Source organism: Neopsephotus bourkii, unplaced genomic scaffold (genome assembly GCF_033783945.1).
Source record: "Neopsephotus bourkii isolate Nb327-2 ecotype Australia unplaced genomic scaffold, CSIRO-AGI_Nbou_v1 NB_1526, whole genome shotgun sequence".
Classification (NCBI taxonomy): domain Eukaryota; kingdom Metazoa; phylum Chordata; class Aves; order Psittaciformes; family Psittacidae; genus Neopsephotus; species Neopsephotus bourkii.
In genome coordinates, this window is record NW_026902002.1 from 450,474 (window position 1) to 471,822 (window position 21,349).

The window sequence follows — 21,349 nt, forward strand, 5'->3', positions numbered from 1 at the left end:
GTCACTGTTTGTTACTGGATAAACCAGACATACAGAAACAGCTTGATGCACCTCCCTGGTGCAGCAGATCAGTTTTTGTAGGATGACAAGGGCATGATTTTATGAAGCCTGTTTGGGGCAAAGCGATTTTTTTGGCTCAGGATACTGCCAGATATCCAAGACAGAAAGGACTTGGATCAGACCTATCCTGTTCTTTCAGCAATGTGCAAATGAGCCAGTCCCCAGCCTACTTGGATGCACAGTGGCCTCTTCAGAAACAAGCAGTCCTTCTTTTTGTATCCTTTGCTGTCTTTTAAAACAGCAATAATCTGAAACTTTGGCTTTTTGTCCGCTTTCCCCTATTGCATGCCTGTTCTGCGACAGCAAGCAGCTAAGCTGGGTTTGTGGTGGGACTTCCCTGTAGTTTAGAGGGCTGCTGGCCGAGATGGGTTTGGTGGCTCTTGCCTTGGTCTTCACACTGGCAGGAGCACTGCAGGTGGTGGCAGAAGGCTGAGTATCCTCCTTCAGGGACTCATGTTGCTTCTCTCTGGAACAGCTGTAGAGGGATGGAGTGCAACCATGAAGGGCCCATGGGGGAGAGCAGAGGGTGGTGCAAAGTGCTGATGTCACTCAAGTTGACCCAGACTTTTTTCACAGAGTTGATGGTGTTTCATGAACCTATGTTGGTAAGACATTTTCTTTCTGAATCCTTTTGGGTTTAGTATCAATGCTATGACTGTACCATAGGAGAGAAGTTCTCCACTTCAGTCTCTTGTTGTGTACTTCCTTTGGTGTTGTGGTTTTCTTTTTTTTTTTATTAGTTTTTATTTTTCAGTTTTAAATATCCTACCTTTAGTTTGATAGTTCACAGAAAGTCCCTTTATTCTACAGTACGAGACAGGAAAAAGAGAACCTCCTGATCAGTCTGTACCAGACATGACTTCATGTACTTTTATTGTCTCTCCACTGTTTTTCTCTGAAGATAATAATCCAAATCTTTTCAATCTTTCATGAATTGCCATGCTCTTGATCCTACTTGTTGCTTTTCTTTGAATTCTCTGAAGTTCCCAGTCTCTTTGAGATGGCTGTAGATGGCTCTACCACAGCAGTCTGCTTGAGGTTGTACCACAGATCTGTGTCAAGATAGTCTGTCTTTTTGTTTTCTTCATCCTATTTTATCTGCACACTGAAAGGATGGAGTTGTTAAGTTTTCTGTTGCACAACAGCAAACAAGGCTGGGTGGCACCTGGGGGCAAAGACAATGATCTAGGTTACTTCCTAAAGCATTCCCTATATATTTGTCCAATCTGTTCCTAAAGACCTATAGGCCATTACAGTGTTTTGTGACCTTTGCTATTAGAAAAATACCTAACCTGAAGCTTCCTTGCTGCAATTTGCAATTTATGTAGCTCCCATGGATAGGGGAAGCTTTTTCCACTTGTCTCTGCAATGGCCTGTTACATATTAGAAGACTCTTCTCACGTTTCCCCTTTAGCATTCTCCTTCGGAACAACTGCAGTTCACCTAGGTGTTTTGGTCATGTGTTCTAGATCTCTTATCATTCTTACTGTCCTTTCTGACTGGGCCATGTCTTTCCTGAGTTTCATGCCCCAAACCAGACATAATGCCTCTAGCTGAAAACAACACTGTATAGGCTGAATGGAAATGATCCCTTTGTGTCTTAAGAGGTATAAGCCAGTTCATACGTAACAGGATGGTGTGCAGGTAAGTTCATGTATAGCTCATGAACAGCCATACTCCCCTACTAAACCATCTTCTGAAATACTGCTGTCCTGTAGCTCTGCTGTAGATTAAGGGCAGCTCCTTTTCTCTGTCCTTACTGAGCTGAGCTCCATCTTCTCCACCTTACTCCTATACTATCAGGAAGAGGCTGAATCTAAACCTGGACCCTGGCAGATCTTGCAGCCATCTCCAGATTGGTGCAATCTGAAAATTTACCAGTCGTCATTCTCCAGTTAAACCATTGAACAGTCTGGTGCAAGTCCTAAGCAATTCCATTCAGTGCATCCTTGTATTCTGAAAGAAAAGTCAAGTCATAACTACTTCCAAGGAGGTTTTAATAATTAGCTGGCATTGGCCTTAGAGAAATTTCTAGTCCATTTCTCGTTATATGAGAAAGGCACCTGAGAAAATTACTTATCAGCAGCTCTACCTTCTTGATTTTCCCTGACAAGAACCTCCCATCTGAAGCTGTTCCTTAGCCATTTTTCACTTGTAGGGTATCTTAGCAGTTTGCCTGTTCTCCTAAATGCATAATTTAATGCAGATATAATGAAGTTCTTTGGCAATTACATTGTTCATTCATCTAGCTTTTTAAAGGTCTCTGAAGTTTCCTTTTGTCCCCTCTGGGGCCTGGTTAATTTCATAAATTCATACCTATGTTTTGTATCTATCATATCCCAGTTCAGCATTTGTCTTTTCCCAATCTGTACTGTAACAACAAATTGGTTTAGGAGGGAAGGCCGAGGCCTTTGTTGTTAACTTGATGCCCTGATGAAAAGTGACCACCTAACTCTTCTCTCTGCCTTCTCTCTCCTGGACAAATTCTGACACTGTAAATTGTCAAATATATTCTGGAAGACAAAATAAGCTTAGTTTTTTTTCTATATTCTTACTTTACTGATACAATCAATAATTCTAAGAGATTAGTGAGATCTGATTTTTCATTTACAAAACCTTGCCATAACACAATCTTTCAAATGCTTTGAAAGACCATTCTGACTGATTTTCAGGTCAAGATGTATGGCTCCATAGCTTTGCTGGCAGTCCTATTGTTCCAGCTTCTGACAGTCATGGATATGCTCTATGTGATTTGGAGAATGGTTAATAGCCTCCTTGTTCCAGCATTTCCTTATTGTTCTGATGCTATTTTTGAGAGTACTACCAGAGACCAGTAAAGGGAGAGAAACTATATGGTGTTTTTTATTATGAGACTGCAAAACCCTATACTCTTCCTTTTTTGCTGTGTTGAGCAATTTGTAAGTTCTAATTCAACCTTTTTTGGCTTTTTTACTTCTTCATTTTGAGAATCATTCCCATTTTCATATTCAAGGTCCATTTGTGCCCTTCTCATTTTCCCTTTCATCACTGCCAACTGAAATTTGAGATTTTTCTTTTTACTGGTTTTCATAGATTTAGATTTCTATACTCCGTTGGCTTTCCTGCTGGCTCAAATAATGCATGGAAACATGCCTTTTAGAATAACAGCTTCATCCTTGTCACCCTGGGAAGGTACAACCTCTTGGGTTTCATTGTTTTCAGGAGTTTCCATGTTATCTCCAACAGGCTTGGCTTGTTTTGTTTTCCTGTTTCAACTTTGAACTTTGGGTTAATAAGTATCAATCTCCCATCATTATCACAATCTGGTCTCCTACCTGCTCTTTGAATCTTGAGTCTTGCTTTAACTGGGTAAATCTTAGACTTGTGAAGAGGTGTGAATCTGAATTTAAAAGAGTAGTTGCTCTGCGTAAACTCTCAGTGCATGTCAGGTGGTGTGATGCAGCCTACAACACTTTAATGTAAACTAAAGGCTATTGACACAAAGCAGATACTAAGTAGCTGGGTTCCTCTGCACTGACTAACTTTCCCATATGGGCAAGCCTTTAGCTAACGCTTCAGCTACTGCTATCTTTCAAATTAGATCCACCATAATACTTCAAACTAAAGAACTTGTCTGCAGTGGGGCACCTGGGAAAGATTAAGATAAATTAAGTAAAGGTGTGACATTAAATTCCATTAATTAAAGTCCACCAAATCTCTGTGTGGATGCTCTTTTACAGATAAAATATCCCCAGTTTCCTTTACAGTTAATTCTGAACGGTTTAATCCTAAAATGTTCATACTGGAGTTTAAGGCCCTCTTACTTTCCCATCTGAAGTTAATTTGACTTAAATGTCTTATGTAGACAGCTAATATAAGTTAAGAGTAGACAGTTTTCTGCTCTGTTTATAACTTGTGTTTTAAGGCAGAGAAATTGGTTCTCTAAATTGTACCTTATTGTGACATTTGACAATTTATGTTAGGCAAAGTACTACATTATCATCATTTTTGTTGCTTTTTGTGCCTATTAGGCATCTCAGCATGGAATATTAAACATCCTCTTTTCTTTTAACCTTGAGATTTATAATGCTAATTTTACAGGAATGCCATGTGCAGCCAAGTCAAACATATTAGAGATTACCTGAATGTCTTGTGTCTACATGAAACCATCTTGACTGATGTTGGCTTGCTACCTTTCTTTGTTTTTCAGACAGGAGTATCTCTCATCAAACCATTACTTTTCATTTTCTCTGGTATTTCTGTGATGTCTTCATCTTAAGTTTTAAAGCATTTTAAGCTTCTGTATTATTGTCAAATAAATGAACAAGTCAAGTCAGGTGTGTTTGTGGCATTAAAAACTGATGTGAAGACTTCTTCAGGGCTCAGGTGGAAGGGGAACAGATTTTTCCTCTAAACAGATTTGGGAACAGAAAGATTTCAGGAACAAGTTAAAGAGCCAGGTGCATGCCCACTCTCATTCTGACCAATATTTTTCATAATTAATTATTTTTGTTTACAAACATCACATGTACAGGTATTTTGAGACCTACAGTACCATCACATTTCTCTGCATTAGTTAATGTTAGGACATGCATAGCGTACAACTACTGACAGCATTACCATTGATTCCTGATCTGCTAGCAACATAGGGCAACGCAGACTCAATTGAGTCAGGCTTATGTGGGATCATGAATTGAAAGTCTGCTATAAAAAATACAATTAAAATAAAAATTCAATCAGGGATGCTGAAATGAAGAGGAACAATTTACAGACAAAGTGAGTAGATGCTCAGACAATGGACTAATTTAATTTTCTGCATTGAATACTTGTGCTAGTTAAAGCCTTGATGAAATACTTGAATGAAAAAAAAAAAAAAAAGATGGATTTTCTTTTAGCTTTCAGTAGTAATCATTCCCTAACTGCATCCACTGTTGAAATGTCAGGCATTCATCAAGGCATTTCTGAAGCACCATTCATTTTATCACTGGCACATACTAGTATTAACCAGGCCTACAGTGATCTTAGTGGTCCAAGGATGAAGGGGAGAAATTGGAGAAGGCATTCAGTTTTCCTTCTGATTCGGTATCTGATAGCTCCATTTAATTTAATGAGATATTTGCATTTTTTAAGTTAGACGTGTGCTTGGCTGTGTTGCTGAACAGGGAACAAGACCTAAATCTGTGATGAGGACTAAGTGGTGTTTACCTTCACTTTTGTGACAACAAGCCATTTATATTTACTTCTTGCTCTTCATCCTGGGTTTAGTCCTAATGATGATTACTGTTCCTTTATGTAGTTACGATTTTTCTCAAAGGGTTTCCAGGCCATATTTCAGGTCATGCCCAGCCTGTAGGCTGGTGAGACACGCTGACACTTAAGCTTAAACTAACTTACCCACTACAAGAATAATTCGAGTGGGTGAGGGAGAAAACATCTGTTAACTCTGAAAGTCAAGTTACTCTCATCCTCCACTGACATTACTAACTTCACTTGTTTGATGATTCCACAAGCACAGAAAAGGCTGGTTTAGTGTGGCTGGGGAAGATGAACTGTGTATTTCCACACTGTAATGCCCCATGCTTCCTCTTGGATTCACCTTGGGCCACACTAACACTGTTTTCAAGGAAGCAAAAAATACCTTTTGAAAAGCTGGAAGAGGATTTAAAAGGAGTTAAAAGGATAAAGCCAGACCTGGAAAACCGATTTAAAAATTCTGATACACAGTCTTTTAGCTATTGGGGTTAAACTGATGATTAGAAGCTCAAGCTAGATGAACTCAGACAAATACAAAGTCATAATTTTAAGAGATGGGCTAAGTGGCCATCTCAATAACCTACCTAAACAGTGGCTTTCTTGCTCAAATTCCCAGACTGGATCTTTCCAGATCAGCTGCTGCTTCACTAGAAGTTACTGGCTTGATGCATAAACTCAATGAATGAAACAAATCAGTTTGTCACGCAGGAAGTCAAATGAAGATGGTTCTGCTTATTCTACAGTTACTTCTGAAGCCACTTCCTGTTTAAGACATTTTAAAACACACATATATTCTCCAATGCTTCCCAAAAGCCACACTTTTAAAATATAAAGCTTACTTGTGTTCCTGGTTTCTTGGGTTTTTGATTTATACAGAAAAAGGAATTAACAAAAGGGAGGGAGGAGGGAGAAATGCCTTTCACTTTCCATTATTTAGCCCTCCTAGGAGGAAGAAAAAAAAAAAAAAAAGGTAAACTGAACCATACTGTGCTCCATGCTCCACACACACTGCCTTTTAGAGGGTTTCTCTGGGTAACTCCCACAATTCAGAAGGGATAGGGAAGACTACATTAAAGACTCTTAATTTTTTCCCTAGGGAAAATCAGCGTTTGTCTGCTATTCCTAGAGTGGCATAAGGAAAACAAATAAGCAAACAAAAAGGTCAAAATGCAAGTGCTCTTCTAAGCTCTTCAAGCTATTGGCTTTATATATTCCTTTTCTATTTTGTTATGTCAAACCATTAATAAACACCACAGTACTTAAGGTGTGTCAAAACACCAATACAAACATCAGTGACACAGCTCTGTGGCTGGTGAGCAACTGTCATCATTTGAAAATCCGGGTGGCAAAGGTCCAAGGTCTGACGTGTTTCTTCACTATCTGCCTTGCTTGGGGGGACTTCCAGATGAACAAAGCACTGTAGGCTTCTCGCTCAACAACACAATTTGTAGGCACACAGTTCCTCTTAAAACAACAACAGAAAACTCCACCCTAACCCAAACTGACATTTGAAAATTGGAGTATGTCTTAATGAAGGTCATAAAAGAATGGTAGGAGAGTAATAAGAGGATGCAAATATGCTGAGTCTTACTTTTCTGCATTAAGTACAAGACACTCTTCTCCATATTACTGTTAATTGCCAAACAAATTTTTCTGAAAAGCAGGTTGCAATTCATGCATCCTCGGAGAAAGACTTGTGCTCACCCTGCAGAAAGCTTTAATTCCACAGCATATCTTAAAATAAGGCCTTAATGCTGAGCTTCCTGACTCAGACTTAATGAAATGCAAAGGATTTTTTTTTTTTGACAGGTAAAAATGAATAGAGTCACCAAATTAAGTGCCTTTGAAGAAAAAGAAAATCAAAGCTGCACAAATGTACATCTTCGCTCAGTTTCTAAAACTCTATTTTTGGAAATTGAATAGTTTTCCATTTTATTCGGCATGCAGGTTGATAGCGTTTCTTGTATTTATGTAAAATTGTAGATGACTGCATGAAATGTAGCCACATTTTATTAACTCCTTCCTCTGCTTATGCAGAATGAATACTTGATGCAATCATCTTGAAATACATGTACTGCATAAAGTCAGGGCAGACCTTCAAACTGGGCCCTAATGTCACTACTATTTTCTTCTTAATACAGCTCATTACACTGTAACTGGGTGGCACAACCTATAGCTTGCATAAGGATACACAATCTTATTAATGCACCTCATTAAAGGATATGGAAACCGTACATGAAGCTGAATCACCAAGCAGATGCATCTTACTTCTAACAGGACCTGAACGAAGGGCACAAGCTTTGTCATGGAGACAGGGTGATCCTGTAGGACAACCTGGGAATAACTAAGCTTGTAGCAAAAAGCTTTGGGCTGCTGCTGATTGAATGACTCATAAAGCCAAGCCTGATGAAGCTGGTAAATTTTACCCAATAGAACTTATGAAGATTTTGGCTTTAATCCGACACAGAGTTTAAGCACATGCTTAATTATGAGCAAGTGCCATAAAGCAATTTAGTTAAGAATGTGTTTAAGTGCGTTGTTGGCCTAAAGACTTTATTTAGAGAAACGTGGAAGAGTTGGTAACCTTCAGAAACGACGAAGTTGAGAGATGCAAGAGAGACCAATGCACAGTCAAGAGCTGTAAAGGCGTGGACAGCTACTCCACAGAATTCACGGGATTCAAGATTGGCCTCTGGCAATTCTGTACAGAGTTTACTGTGCGGGGTCATGGAGAACACGATTATGGAGGTTACAGCGCAGAAAACTCATCTCGGGACTTCCTGATGGCTCTGGAAGCCCCAGGCGTTCCACAGCCACCCCCTCCATAAGCACACCTGTGGCCCAGTGCCGCCCCCACCTGGCCCGCGCCCCTCTGCCTCAGAATGCCCCGGCCTCACCCGAAAGTAGCGGGATGCGAAGGGGCAGGGGTTACTTCAGCCTCCTCCCTGGCACCACCGGACCGTTCTGTTCCCCTGACCTCTCAGAAATGAAGCTGCTGGAACAATACCGGGAGTGGGGGGCGCACCCCCAGCCTCTCTGGCAGCTCCATCCCTTCCCTGAGGCCTGGCCACCTACCTCGCGCGGCCTGCGGGCCTTTCGCGCCCCACCTTCCTTTAGGGCGCGCACGGGGCAGCGCTCGCCCAGGCCCGCCCGGCGGGGCTTCCCACGGCCGCGCCAGCCTCCTGACCCACGCATAACCCGGGCCGCCGGCACCCCCCGCCTCGGTCCCGGCCTAGCGGGAGGTCCGGCCCGGTGCGGCGCTGCCCGACTCCCCTTTTCCTCTCGTCTTCCCTCCCCTCTTGTCCTCGCCGCGCAGCCGGCCCGCCGCACCCGAGCACCCGCCGGTCCTCCGGGCGTGTTTCCCATGGTGCATCGCGGCGCGGCGGCGCTCTGGCCAGCCTGTCGCTGTCACCGCCAGGAGGAGGCTGAGGGAAGGCGCCGCTCGCCCCGCCGGAGCAGGAAGGAGCCACCGTCGCCAACTTCCCCTCGGCCTCCCCTCCCCCGCTGCCGCCGCTTCCTCCCCCCCGCGCCCTGCCGCCGCCCCGCCATGCCGGGGGCCGCGGCACGGGCACTCTGAGCCGCCGTCGCCGCGCCCCGGCCCGGCCCGCCTTCTCTTCGCAGCTGTGCGGCCGGTAAGTGCCGGCGGGCGGGAGCGGGAGGTGGCCGGGTTCGGCTGGGCCCTCGTGCCTGCCCGCCGCGGCGGCGGGAGGTGCACGGAGAGCGAGACAGAGGGAGGGAGGGAGGAGGAGAGGAGAGGGGAGGAAAAGAGGGGGGAGCCGCGGCTCAGCTCGGAGCGGCCCGACGCGGCCCGCCCGCATGGGCCGCGCTTGGCCCCGCTGGCGGAGAGGCCGAGGAGTGGGGAATGAGGAGAGAGGCGGCGGGCGCCCTCTCGCCCCTCTCCTCGCAGCGGGGTGGGCGCCGAGAGCTCCCTTCCTCTCCTGCCGGCCGGTGGCGGGGCTTCCCCGGCGGAGACGGCCCCCAACGCGGCGGGCCGGGAGCCGCGGGGCCGCGGCCGGGCCAAGCAGGCCTCGCCGGGGAGGTCGGTATGGGGCCGGCTCTGCCAGTGGGACCGTCTGACAGACGGACAGACAAAGAACCGGGGAGCTGCAGACTGACGGACAGGCGGGCTGGCACCGTGTCCCGTCGGCCCCGTCTTCCCGAGCGACCGTATCCTCCCGCTGCCCGCGTCTCCATTGTTCCTGGTGTAAGCTGAGTGAAGTGTGCCGACTTGTGAACGTTCATTTAGCTTAATTTTTGTTTGTTTTTTTTTTAATAACCTTTTCCGAATCTTCTCTCAGCTGTTCTGAGGAAGCTTTTGCAAGGGAGCTCTCTGCAGTGTCGGGAGATGAGAACAAGTGCCGGGCTGGAAGTGGCTGGGAGGGCAGGGGGAACCAGTAGGAGTTGAGGAGAAATTAGTTGGGCTTTAAACACTTTCACTCTTCATCATCTTTCCTCTCCTAACTCCTGCCAAGCCTCAGTTGGGATGAATGTAGCAATGTCTGTATTAAGCTGGCTCATAAAAAAAGGAAGACATTTATGTTGCAAATGTAAATAATCTCTCTGATTACTTTGTTTTCATAAACTGTACAGAACAGCTGTAAGGGCTTCTGCACAATCATAAAAGAAGTAAATATGTGGAATCCAGTAATCACAGCTTTAGTCTTGCTTTGAAAGTCTTTTTGGACCATGACCTATCTCTCTGTTTGCGTCCATGTGGCATTCTGGTCCAAGAAGTTTCAGATGAGAGAGATGTCTTATTCCTGATGAGCAGCATCTTTGCCATTGGTACAAGAAAAATGACTGTGAGGACTATGTTTTTCCTTCTGATAGGATCTCAGTTGCTTTGTTTATTTGCTGTACTTACTCACAGGTTATCGGTAATGCTTTATGAGCTTGCTAAAGATACGTACTTGGGCCTGTCACACCTAAACACTTTGGAGGGTCCATATCAGATTTCATCCTTGTAAGTGGTACAGCTGCAGTCATTCCCCTTGAGTTTGATGAAACATGCCTTCTAAAGGAAAGAGGTGGAAAAGGAGTGCTAATCAATTTTTGATGGAGTTCTTACTGTGTAAGCACTGGACTAAGTAAACGAATGGTCTGATCAGGATTTAAAATGCATTCTGCTATGTAAAAAGTTTGCATACCTTCAGGCAGCTTTTCAGTGTTCCACTTGCAGTGTTTGGGATTTGTGCATGTGTCCAGTGACAGCTGTCATCTGTAGAAGCTTTGATTGTGCTGGGAACTCTAGAGCTCACGAGGCCTGCTTTCCTGTGGATCTCATGGGATCTACAGCTCCTGGTACAGGGTACAGACAGATTCATAGGAGAGGCGTTCAAATCCTGCTTTTGTTGCAGTAATTAAGGAAAACTCCACAAAATTAATTTTTCAACTGCACAGTTTCCTAAAAACTGTTGTCATGGCCTTTCTTGATGAATACTGAGCTGAACATACATGTTTATTCAGTTTCCAAAAGTGTTTTCTTTGTAGTTGTTTCTGGATATCTGCATATCCCTCTTTCCCAAATATGTAGTTTGTCAGTGGGCTCATGTAATGAATAAAGCTAAAAAAGATGAGGCTGACCTCTTGCATTTAGGCTGTCATGTGCACATATGCTTTTTCTGCCTTTACTCCTTGGGGTAAAGCCTGAGAGAACAGATATATATGTAATCTGTGTTTCTGTTACTGTCCTTGTTCAAATGTGTTTAATTTCTACTGTACTGCAAGCATACTATATTTATGGAGAATCCCCAGTAAAAGAGATTAAGAATTCAAAGCATAAGTAGTTAAGTAGCTACTTGAAGAACCACAATGGTTAAAAAAATGGAAGAAAAATTACTCAAAATTCAAGAAGTTATATTGCAGGCTAATTTGTTCATTTGAAGGAACACATACTTCTGTAATACTATGTAGATTCTCAAAAGATTGTTTTCTGTCTCAGTTCAGTTTATACAAGTTTATTTGTATGAGGATTTAAAGGTCTGTGGAGCATGTCCTGGAGACATTTGGCATTGTAAAACCATTGAGGTTGGAAGTAATGCTAGAGTTGAACTTTAAGAATACTAAGAATATATTACTGCAGTGAAATAATGGTGATGGTACATCTGAAAGGGTATATCTCACTTCTAGATGGGTTCTTTGCACCACAGGCTTGATAAAGTAAATTTGCAAATAGTGACGTTTAGGATATGGGTTGTTAGTGTATGGATTTAGGTAAAATATTTTCGGATCTACTCATGGGGAAGGAAGGGTTTGTTGCATTTTAGTATTTAGGGGAAAAGCAGAGTGGGATTGGCTTCCATATCTGCTGCTAGAGATCTGTGATGCTTTTTGTGACTAGGATCTTTGTAGAGTCGTTCTCTTGTGAGGACCGCTATGTGTCCTGTTGTAAATACTACAAATGGAGACCTGTCTGTATGGAGTAGCTTGATAGAGTGGGCCTTAATCTATCCAAACCTTTTTAAAGGTTTAGCGTAACTTAGGTTGAAGTTTGATTTACTTTTGGCTCTAAGATACATTTTTCTTTGTGAAGTAATAAAACTTAAATAAGAAGTAGTGTTGTTAATGTAATGACTTTGATAAATAAACATACTGCTGTTACCCTGAACTTGAAACCAAAGTGTCCAACTTTCTTGTCCAAACTTAATAATGTCCTGTACATTAAATGAATGGGACAAGTATCAAAAAGTAAATGCTATTGGGAATATATTTTATTTTGAAGACTCTTAAGTGGATCTAACAGAAATAAATGTGTTTTATTTAAAATAAGTACTTTTTTTTGCCTTTACCTGGCATTTTAATGAGAGGTGCCTTTCAGACCAGCATCATTTATGGTGAAACAGATTCAAACCTCCAGTTTGCAGTCTAATCTACACAGCTGAGTGTTTAAAGACAAATGAAGTCCCACAGAGTCTCTTTGGACGTAAGCAGCCATAGGTGTCTGATTCTGTCAGTTTGCAGGCCTTACATGAAGGATCAGTACTACAATTAACTTGCACTTTAATTTGTTTGTTTGTTTTTTTGACAGAAATACTTCTGGGGAAATAGTGTTTCTTGTACTGATATTCATCAATTTCTTTTCTTTTTGTCACTCCTATTTATTGGAATCTATGTAGAAACCCTTGAACTAGTATTGAGTTTATACATTTGACTTAGTGTTTTTTAACAGCTGAGACATAGCTATTGACAGGCTATGTCAGCAAAACACAGCCATTGGCTATAATGTATGGCTGTATGCCAAGCACAAACTTCTGTCTAACAAAAGAAAATCCATTCAGATTTTCATGAGATTTATTTTCATTTACACAAATGCTGTTAGTTACTGCATTTCTGTACTTTCTAGAGAAGTTAAAAACACAATTCCATCTGTTTAGCGTGTTAGTATTCTATATACGTTTTAAATACACATTTTTTATCATCTATATAGAACAGAATATTTTATACATCAGCAGTAATGCCATGAACTATACAAGTGACATAGGCTTAACGTATTTAACTTACAAATTATTGTACAAATTAAGGTACAATAACCAGTATGAGTATTCCAGTGTTGTCTGTGATTAAACTGTGTTCCTCTGATTCCATATGGAGATATTTTTCATGTATCATTCAGTATGTGGGATAAAATATCTGGGGATATTTGTAAGAGCTTCTCACAGAACTTTATTGTGTGTCCTAGGGGGAAATTCAGTGCCTTTTAGAAAGACTGTGTAAAGGACAACATGCAGAGGGGTTAGAATCTCCTGATAGCTTCTTCCATATTGTCAGAATTTTATTTTGGGCGATGATATAGAGACTAATACTGCTTTTGCTCAAAAATAATTTTTAGTGTACTCATATTATCAATATGTTAATATATTCAAGGCTGTGTTATCAAGAGGTAACAGTGTGAATACTGTAATATAGTATAGGTAATGTATTACTAATTTATATCACTTCATGATTTTATTGCATTTGGAAAACAGCAAGACGTAGCTCTTTATGGAGTATATGTGTTGGCCTGATCCTTCAATTCATGTACTCTACTGGCATATTAGTATCACAGTATTTGCATCTTGTCACAGTTTGTGCAGAAAGCCTTAAGACAATACTGTCTAATTCTTCACTTATGACTAGGATGACATTTCTATAAGTGCAGAATTAAACAGTCTGATGATAAAATGAAATTGGTGTGGGAAGAAGTTCCAACCTGCAAACAGCAGTAGGGTATAATTTATGAACAGCCTATCAAGTATGAACTGTTGAGATTTCTTGCACTAGGAAAAAAAAAAAAGCCACCACCAAAAAAAAACAAACAAAAAATCAAGGTGCCTATAAAATGTCTGTAAACCAAGATAATTTCTTGATATAACACCTGATATTACTAATGCATAAGGCTGCTGGAATAGGTGTGTAAGTGAGCTTGGATATGATGCTGATGAGCCGCCTTCTCTAAAATTTTTTCAAATGCCAGCTACATCTATAAGGTAGAAAGATGTATCTTAACGCCTTTGTAATAATTTCCCATAAATTTTGCTACTTATGTACTCCAACATGGATCTAAAAGACATCATTAGAAAGTTTTACAATGCCAGTAACATCATGACCAGGTCATGTTACCTTAGTGCAACAGTTGAAGTGAGAAATATTGATGCTGGGCTAATTTAATGTAGTCACGTGTTCACGAGCAGTGCTTAAGGAAGGGGAAGCAAATGTCTTTTTACACTCTCTGAATTTTAACTGCTATGTGATTGCCCTGAAAATTTGCTGAATTGCTTTTCTGTTGTTGGGATTAGATTTGAAATAAGAAAATGGTGATATGCTCCTAAGATGTGTACATATACATCTGTGTATATATAAACCACTTGTAGCATGTATTCATGCTGATGTCTGTCCTAAAGCTCTAGTCACTGAGTATGAGAAATGTTCAGCATAAATCAGGGTTTATTTTGCCAAATGATAAGCACCATATTATGTGGGCTAGCTGCCTGGGGTGTAGCTGGGATCTGTAGTTTACTGGGAAGGGGCAAAGCAAGTAAGCAACTTCGAAATTCACTGGCTTTCTGCAGGCTTTCTGTGGTTGTGAAAAATATTTAGTCTTCCTTTCAACAAGTGAAACTACTGTTGCATTGCAAACATTCTTCAGTTTTGTAAAGGGAGGGGAGAGGCAGCAAAATGAGTATTAAAGCCAAGAAATTAGTACATTTCACAGGATCCATAGATGATTTTTTAGTCTGTGCACATTGTAACAGTCAGTATTTCCAGATGCAGTAGATGATTTCAGAGTTTCTTAGATAAAAGTACTCTGAAGCAAATTATCATCTTTGTTGCTGACCTCCTGAAGTAAGATTCTCCTCTTACTGACCACAGAAACCGTGGTTCCTAACATAGGTCACTGTTACATATATTTAGTCTGACAGAGACTCACATTTGATATGAATGAAAATTGTCAGGCTTTTAGGTTGGGTCATTTATAGCACTAAGCATTTCTAGATAGAACAGTAACAATATAAATAAATGTAAGAATTCTTCTATTTTTGTGTGCTTAAAGTTTCTTTAAACAAATAAGTTCTTGATGAAAGATTCATGAACTGCCAACTCCCTTTTTGCTAGAGTAATCGTACACATCTTACATTGAAGGAAATTTCTGTAATGACCACAGTAGATCAACTGCAGAGGGAGGTGGTCAGTCCTTGGGGTACCAAGATGTGATACAGTTATTTTAGACCACAGTCGCTAATCACAGAATCATAGAATAGTTAGGTTTGGAAAGGACCTTAGGTTCCAACCCCTCTACCATGGGCAGGGACACCTCACAGTAAGCCATCTCACCCAAGGCTTTGTCCAACCCAGCCTTGAACACTGCCGGGGATGGAGCATTCACAACTTCCTTGGGCAACCCATTCCAGTGCCTCACCACCCTTAGAGTAAAGAACTTCTTCCTTATATCCAATCTAAACTTCCCCTGTTTAAGTTTGAACCCATTACCCCTTGTCCTATCACTGCAGTCCCTAATGAAGAGTCCCTCCCCACCATCCTTATAGGCCCCCTTTCAGATACTGGAAGGCTGCTATGAGGTCTCCACTCAGCCTTCTCTTCTCCAGGCTCAACAGCCCCAACTTTCTCAGCCTGTCTTCATTTGGGAGGTGCTCCAGTCCCCTGGTCATCCTTGTGGCCCTCCTCTGGACTTGTTCCAACAGTTCCATGTCCTTTTTATGTTGAGGACACCAGAACAGCACACAATACACCAGGTGAGGTCTCACAAGAGCAGAGTAGAGGGGCAGGATCACCTCCTTTGACCTGCTGGTCACTCTCCTTTTGATGCAGCCCAGGATACGGTTGGCTTTCTGGGCTTCAAGTGCACACTGAAGCCGGCTCATGTTCATTTTCTCATCAACCATCACCCCCAAGCTTTCTCTGCAGGGCTGCTCTGAATCTCTTCTCTGCCCAGCCTGTAGCAGTGCCTGGGATTGCTCCAACCCAGGGGTAGGACCTTGCACTTGGCAACTCCCAACACCGATCCCTGAGGGACATCGCTCGTTACTGGTCTCCAGCTGGATATTGAGTCATTGACCACAACTCTCTATGTGTGGCCATCCAGCCAGTTCTTTATCCACCAAGTGGTCCACCTATCAAATTGATGTCTCTCCAATTTAGACACAAGGATGTCATGTGAGGCAGTGTTGAACGCTTGCAGATTTTCTAGACATGTCCATGGAATATTGGCTTTCAACTTAGTTCTAACCTTATAACTGGTTTTGGGAGTAAAATCTAGTGTGAAGATACCCTGCATGAATACTGCTTTAACATACCAAACAAAAATAAATCGTTTCGTACATTAAAAAGACTGCCGTCGTACCTCAAGGAGGAAAGCTTTATTAGGCTGCTGTTCTCAGGAGCTTCCTCTATCACTAGTGAACCTGACAGTTATGCTCTGTGATGAATTTTCATCCGAGTCAGCAAAGAAAGAGATGTGAAAGTTAAGTGATTGTGTTCTGGGAATAGGAAAAGCTTGTATTGTTAAGGGGTGTAAGGAGGTAAGGGAAAGCTACTTGGCTTTAATGTTGTTTTTTTCTGGTGGAAATTGTGAACTTTTTAAGTGACTCATAGAAAATAATTTTTATGTATTTAAAATGTATTTTTTATGGTCACCAAATACTTTGACATGAAATTAAGGGATTGGGAAGGGGGATAATAAAATCGAATTTACAGAAAGGGAGTATACAGAGGATGATCATCCAGTTGTCAGAGTAAACGGCTTGAACATGTAGAATAGGTGGCAATTCGTAGACAACGCCGGTGGGCTTGTTGCTGTTAAAAGTAGATCATGCAAACCAGGCATGTTCAGGCTTTTCTGGCCCCTATCAGGAGCCTGTCTTCAGCATTATATACACTGTATATAAGGCACCTTTAAGTATGAGTTTACTGTCACTTTTCAAGGAACAGCAAGGTAAATGGACAAACTGACAGAAGTCCTTGTCTCTCAATTCTTTGCATGACCTTGCAGTATCCTGTCTAATGAGTCTTTATGTTGTTCCTAGTTTACATTCCATATAGGTCACAGGACAGGTGTGAGGCTTTTCACAGTTGTGGTGGTGATGACAGTATGGCTGCCTACCCAGAAAGCACAGGATCTGTTGTAGTTATGTGTTACAGACCTAAAATTTGCTGGAACATTGGGCAACTCTTCATTTCCCATCTTTGGTTGGATACAAGTTCAGCAAAGTGGTCTCAGCTCTGCTGCTTGTATCCTGGGTGCCTGAAGTTAATTGCCCTGTTACCTATGCGACGCATCCGTACATTGAGGGAACCTGGGTGAATTCAGCTGAATCAGCAGGTTGAGGGCTTGAGGATCTGAGACTCTGAATACAGTTGGATGAGAAAATAGTATCTGGAAAGCAGTCCATAAGCATAGGACATGCTGGGATTTTCTTCTACCAGAATCCTAAAGTAAGAAGATTTTCTTAATGGATTGGTTTCCTGCTTGCTTACTAATAGAGGTTGTATTAAATGTATTTCACTAAGACTAAGCTTTGTCATAAAGATATGTCACTATGGGTTCTCAGGAATTTCAGATCTGTTTGGGATGGTAGCTCTTAATTGTTGGCCTATGAGTTAATGGCATCAAAAACCTTAAAAGATTTTCATTCCTAAAGGTTATAGGAGTTATTATAAACATGAATAATATCTTTTGATCAATCTAAATTTCTGTTTTAGTGTATTCTAGCAGATAATTAATGAGGATTAGCTGCTGGGTACAAAAGTCATCGAGGTAGAATCAAATTGCCACAACTGTTTTATTCAGAAGGGTATAATCCTGAAAAGTCTGAGGTTTTTTTGTGCTTTCTTTTTTTTGATGATTTTCCATGTTAGTTAATGGACTGGGATACCTGTGTTATTATTGCTCTTATAAAATGGTTTCTAGACATCTCATGTGTTGGCTTGCCTTGATCTGAAAATGGGCTTAAGTAGTTTAAAATTGTTTGAAAATTGTAAAACTTTAATGAGGGGTAATCACCTTGGGGTATGTAATAGAAGTCACTGGGATTCTTTGTTTATATGGTTCTCAGGGTGTCAAGCTGAAGAGTTACCTGGAAGTTCTTGTTGGGGTTGTAGATAGTCTTTTGAAGATGATACACTGCAGAAGCACACTGGATTTAGCAGTTACTTGATTTGACTTTTTTTCCTTTGCAGTGAGGATTAGCTAGCTTAAAAGAGGCTGACTTACAGTTCTGGAATTTTATGTAAGCAGGATAGGAGTAGTTCTTGTTGATTTAATCAAACCACAAATGTTGGTTGTCAGTAGGGAGGTGGTGGATATTTGTTGCAACAATGTGGGAAAAAAATCCTAACTGTACAGAAGAGTTCTCTTTAGAACTTCTTTGTTGTCTTGGCAAATCTATGTGGCCTGTGACATGTTTGTGTTCCAAGAGGGGGTTTTAAGAAAGTTACCTAGTTGCTCACTTCTATGAATTTAGAGTTTATTTCTACCCCTTCCCCCTTTGGCTGATTTCATACTGTCCTTAAATACTAACGTGTGTGTTTATGTGCTGGCTTATTCTTGATGAAGATGTTTAATACTATAGAACCATTGAAAAGACCTCTAAGATGATTGAGTTCAACTGTAAATATAACATTGCCAATTCCACCACTAAACCATGTCCCTAAGTGCCACATCTACACATCTTTTAAATACCCCCAGGGATGATGAGAAGGAAGTCGCATTATTATTTGCCATAGACCAATATCCTCAAATGTATCTCTACTATAGCTCTGCTGGTGTGTGGTGTTAAAGCTCTGTAGCTTACTAAAAAAATGACATTTTTAATTTATTTGGAGACATTGCTGTCATGTTCTAGAGAAAGCCTGCATTTGCCCTCTCATTTCAAGTATGACTCTTTATTACAGAAGAGGACAGAGATCATCATCGTCTTTCTGTCCCCATGTGCAGCTCACAGAACTCAGGGCTGGTATGGAAAGGGGTATCAGCTGACAACTGGAATGTTTCTGTTGTAACAGAATGCTGTTTAGGCCACAACAATCCCTGGTTCTGCTCATCAAAATTGCTCCTTGGGGCCCAGTTCATAACTGCTTGAATACTTTGAAGAACAGTGATAGATTTTTTACCCTTTTTTTGGTTTTGTTTTTTGTTTTTTGTTTATTGCTGGTCAGTGGTCTCCCTGATAGAGAATCACAAGATCCTCTGCTCCCTGAAAGGGCCACCACCAGAACATACTGCCCGAGATGCTGATTCTAATGATACCTGAATCATTGTTACTTCGCTTATTTTCATATATTATCATGCAGCTGTCATCTCTGAATGGTCCAAGCACCTTATGGAAATGTCTTGTGCCTTATGATTAATAACTGTCACCTGTGATTCTTTTTCTTGCCTCAGGGGATTATTATAAGGGTTTATTTTTTCCATTGATGGTTATGTGTGTGTTGCCTTGTGTTTATAGTCCCAAAAGTGAGGTAGGTATTTATGTGAAGTAGTTTATTTTCTATGTTTCATGTTTAGTTTTGTAATTTTTAGTTGATAGGGGTGTTAGTCTTGTGGAACTGGTTCCTAAAAGGCCTTTATTTTTTTTTTTTGTGGGTAAGGTGGACCTATGGTGTTTGAGGAGTGGAGCAATTCACGGAGATCTATGTCTTTAAGTTTTAGGAAGGGCTCTTGCAGATCTTATGGCCCAGACCACTTGTGGCTCTGAAAGATGGCCACTGAAGGTAACACTGTGATGCTTCAAAAACAATATAGAAAGCATAGAATTTCCTTGGTGTGTCTGCAGTGCATCTTTTGCTAAAGAGGTATTCATTCAATCACGTTTCAGACTAATCGAATTTTTTGAGGTTACTGTTCCATGTGTAGATGAAAAATATATTTGAAAGCCAGGTGAAATGAAATAAATATCCATAAAAAATGAAGTTACGCTGGGGTATGACACTGCTTCCTCAGCAGATTTAAATGAGAAAGTGTTCCATGCCGGTATCACCATGTGAAAAGTTAGTCTACAGAGAGCTAACAATATTTTGTAGAATTTTTTTTCTAGGTGTTGCACAGAATGGAATCTTACCCTGAATAAGTTTAGGGAAAAAGTCTGTACCTAGTGCATGGTGGTGTCCTAAAATCAAAATTGCAGTTTAGGAGAATGGTTTCCTACTTCTAAACCACTTGCATAGCTCTTGCAACCCAAGGGTCTGTGTTGAAATAATGCATTCAAATACTGAAATAAGAAATACTGCCTGTGCTTTGTAAGATCTGTTTTGTATTGTGATTCATGTCCTCCTCACCTATGGTTTAAATTAGTGTTGGTATTTTCCTGAAAGTTTTCATTCTGTCATGTATGTAAATGAGGGATGCCTTCCAGAATCTGTGACTGCTTTCACTGCTCACTTCAAGGTTTTTTGATCAAAGCTGTCTTGATCACACTTTCATTAACTTATTGTCCAATGTTACTTAGTCTGCACAGATGTATTAATTATTAGCTTGAATTTTTCAGTAATTGCTACTTTTCATTAATGAATGTAGATGGCCTTTTAGAAAACAATAAAGCTGAATTAAAGATATTACAGGCAAGAAGAGAATGTTCTTAGAAGAACAGCTTTAGGTCAAGCATGCAAATGTTAAAGTTGCAGCTTTACCTATGCCACTTTAATTTTACCATCCTCACAATATTACTGATATATAGCACCTTAATATTGCATTGTAGTCTTTTGTGATACATGAACACAGTATTCCCCCTACCCCATCCCCGGAAGCCCCTACCTTGAATGTACAGGATACATGCTGCTCACTGAATAAGCAGCTGCTTGGTAATTTGCTACTTCTCATTGCATAACGTGTTCTCTTACTGTGCTCTGCTTAATCCTCTTCTAAAGGCAGAATGAATGTATTTCTTTGTGAAATTCTGTAACAGTAATGAGTAGGCTTGTGAGGCCCTTATAGATAATTCCTACTGCTCTCTTTGCACCTAAATCCTGGGTGGGTCATTGCCCTTGTTTTCGAGGCAAAGAAGTGGAAATACAGGGTGGGGAATGACTTGCCAAGATAACAGATTTGCCCAACAGCAGTAGCAGAACTGAGAAACAAGCCAAATCTCTTACAGTTCTGTTAAAAAATCGTGGTGGTAACCAGTGCTTCTCTTCAGTCTTACTGTCTTGCTTACCTTTTCTTGATGACAGTCCTACATGTGTGACCCCATTCCTCTAGTCATTCTCTGCTGAAATGGCTACTCTATGTTAGCTGGAAACCTACTAGTTGATTGCACTTTCTGATCAGTGGTTAGGTCCCAGGAGAGGCCAGACCCCTCTTGTCCACCTTCTCACAGAAGTTACCTAAGTAGCTGATTCGGGCTTTCCTTTCCATCTTAGGTGTGCTGCCTTCTCCTCCTAGGAGCTGTGCTGGCTGCAGGAACAAGAGTACTGTTAACTGATTAGTTCACCCTTGTGACCTATATTGAATGTTGCTTGTTATTACGAGTATTTCACTATGCCTCAGGGAAAAGAGATGGATATTTCTTATTTTGCGGCTGGAGAATTGATGCCAGGGAGTAAGGTGAAATTTTGAGTTTGGTGTGGA

The 21,349-nt window shown here is 41.1% G+C and overlaps 1 protein-coding gene and 1 long non-coding RNA gene across 7 annotated transcripts in view; one reads left to right on the forward strand and one right to left on the reverse strand.

Annotated features, from left to right (window-relative positions):
• Positions 1-773: 773 nt before the first annotated feature.
• LOC133221279 (uncharacterized) lies at positions 774-8,506 on the reverse strand. The gene is made up of 2 exons (XR_009727953.1): positions 8,400-8,506; positions 774-1,225 (listed from the first exon to the last, which is right to left on the reverse strand). It is a non-coding gene; the product is annotated as an uncharacterized LOC133221279 (long non-coding RNA).
• A 98-nt stretch (positions 8,507-8,604) lies between these two features.
• The window catches only part of ZNF148 (zinc finger protein 148), a 38,636-nt gene continuing 25,891 nt past the window's right edge, over positions 8,605-21,349 (forward strand). For 2 of the 6 annotated variants that reach the window (XM_061370002.1, XM_061370006.1), the window contains exon 1: positions 8,605-8,924. The gene's annotated coding sequence lies outside the window, so the exon portion shown is untranslated. Of the gene's footprint in view, positions 8,925-9,357; positions 9,506-21,349 lie in introns of those variants that run through there. The other 4 variants (XM_061370005.1, XM_061370007.1, XM_061370003.1 and 1 more) reach the window with 3 other exon arrangements.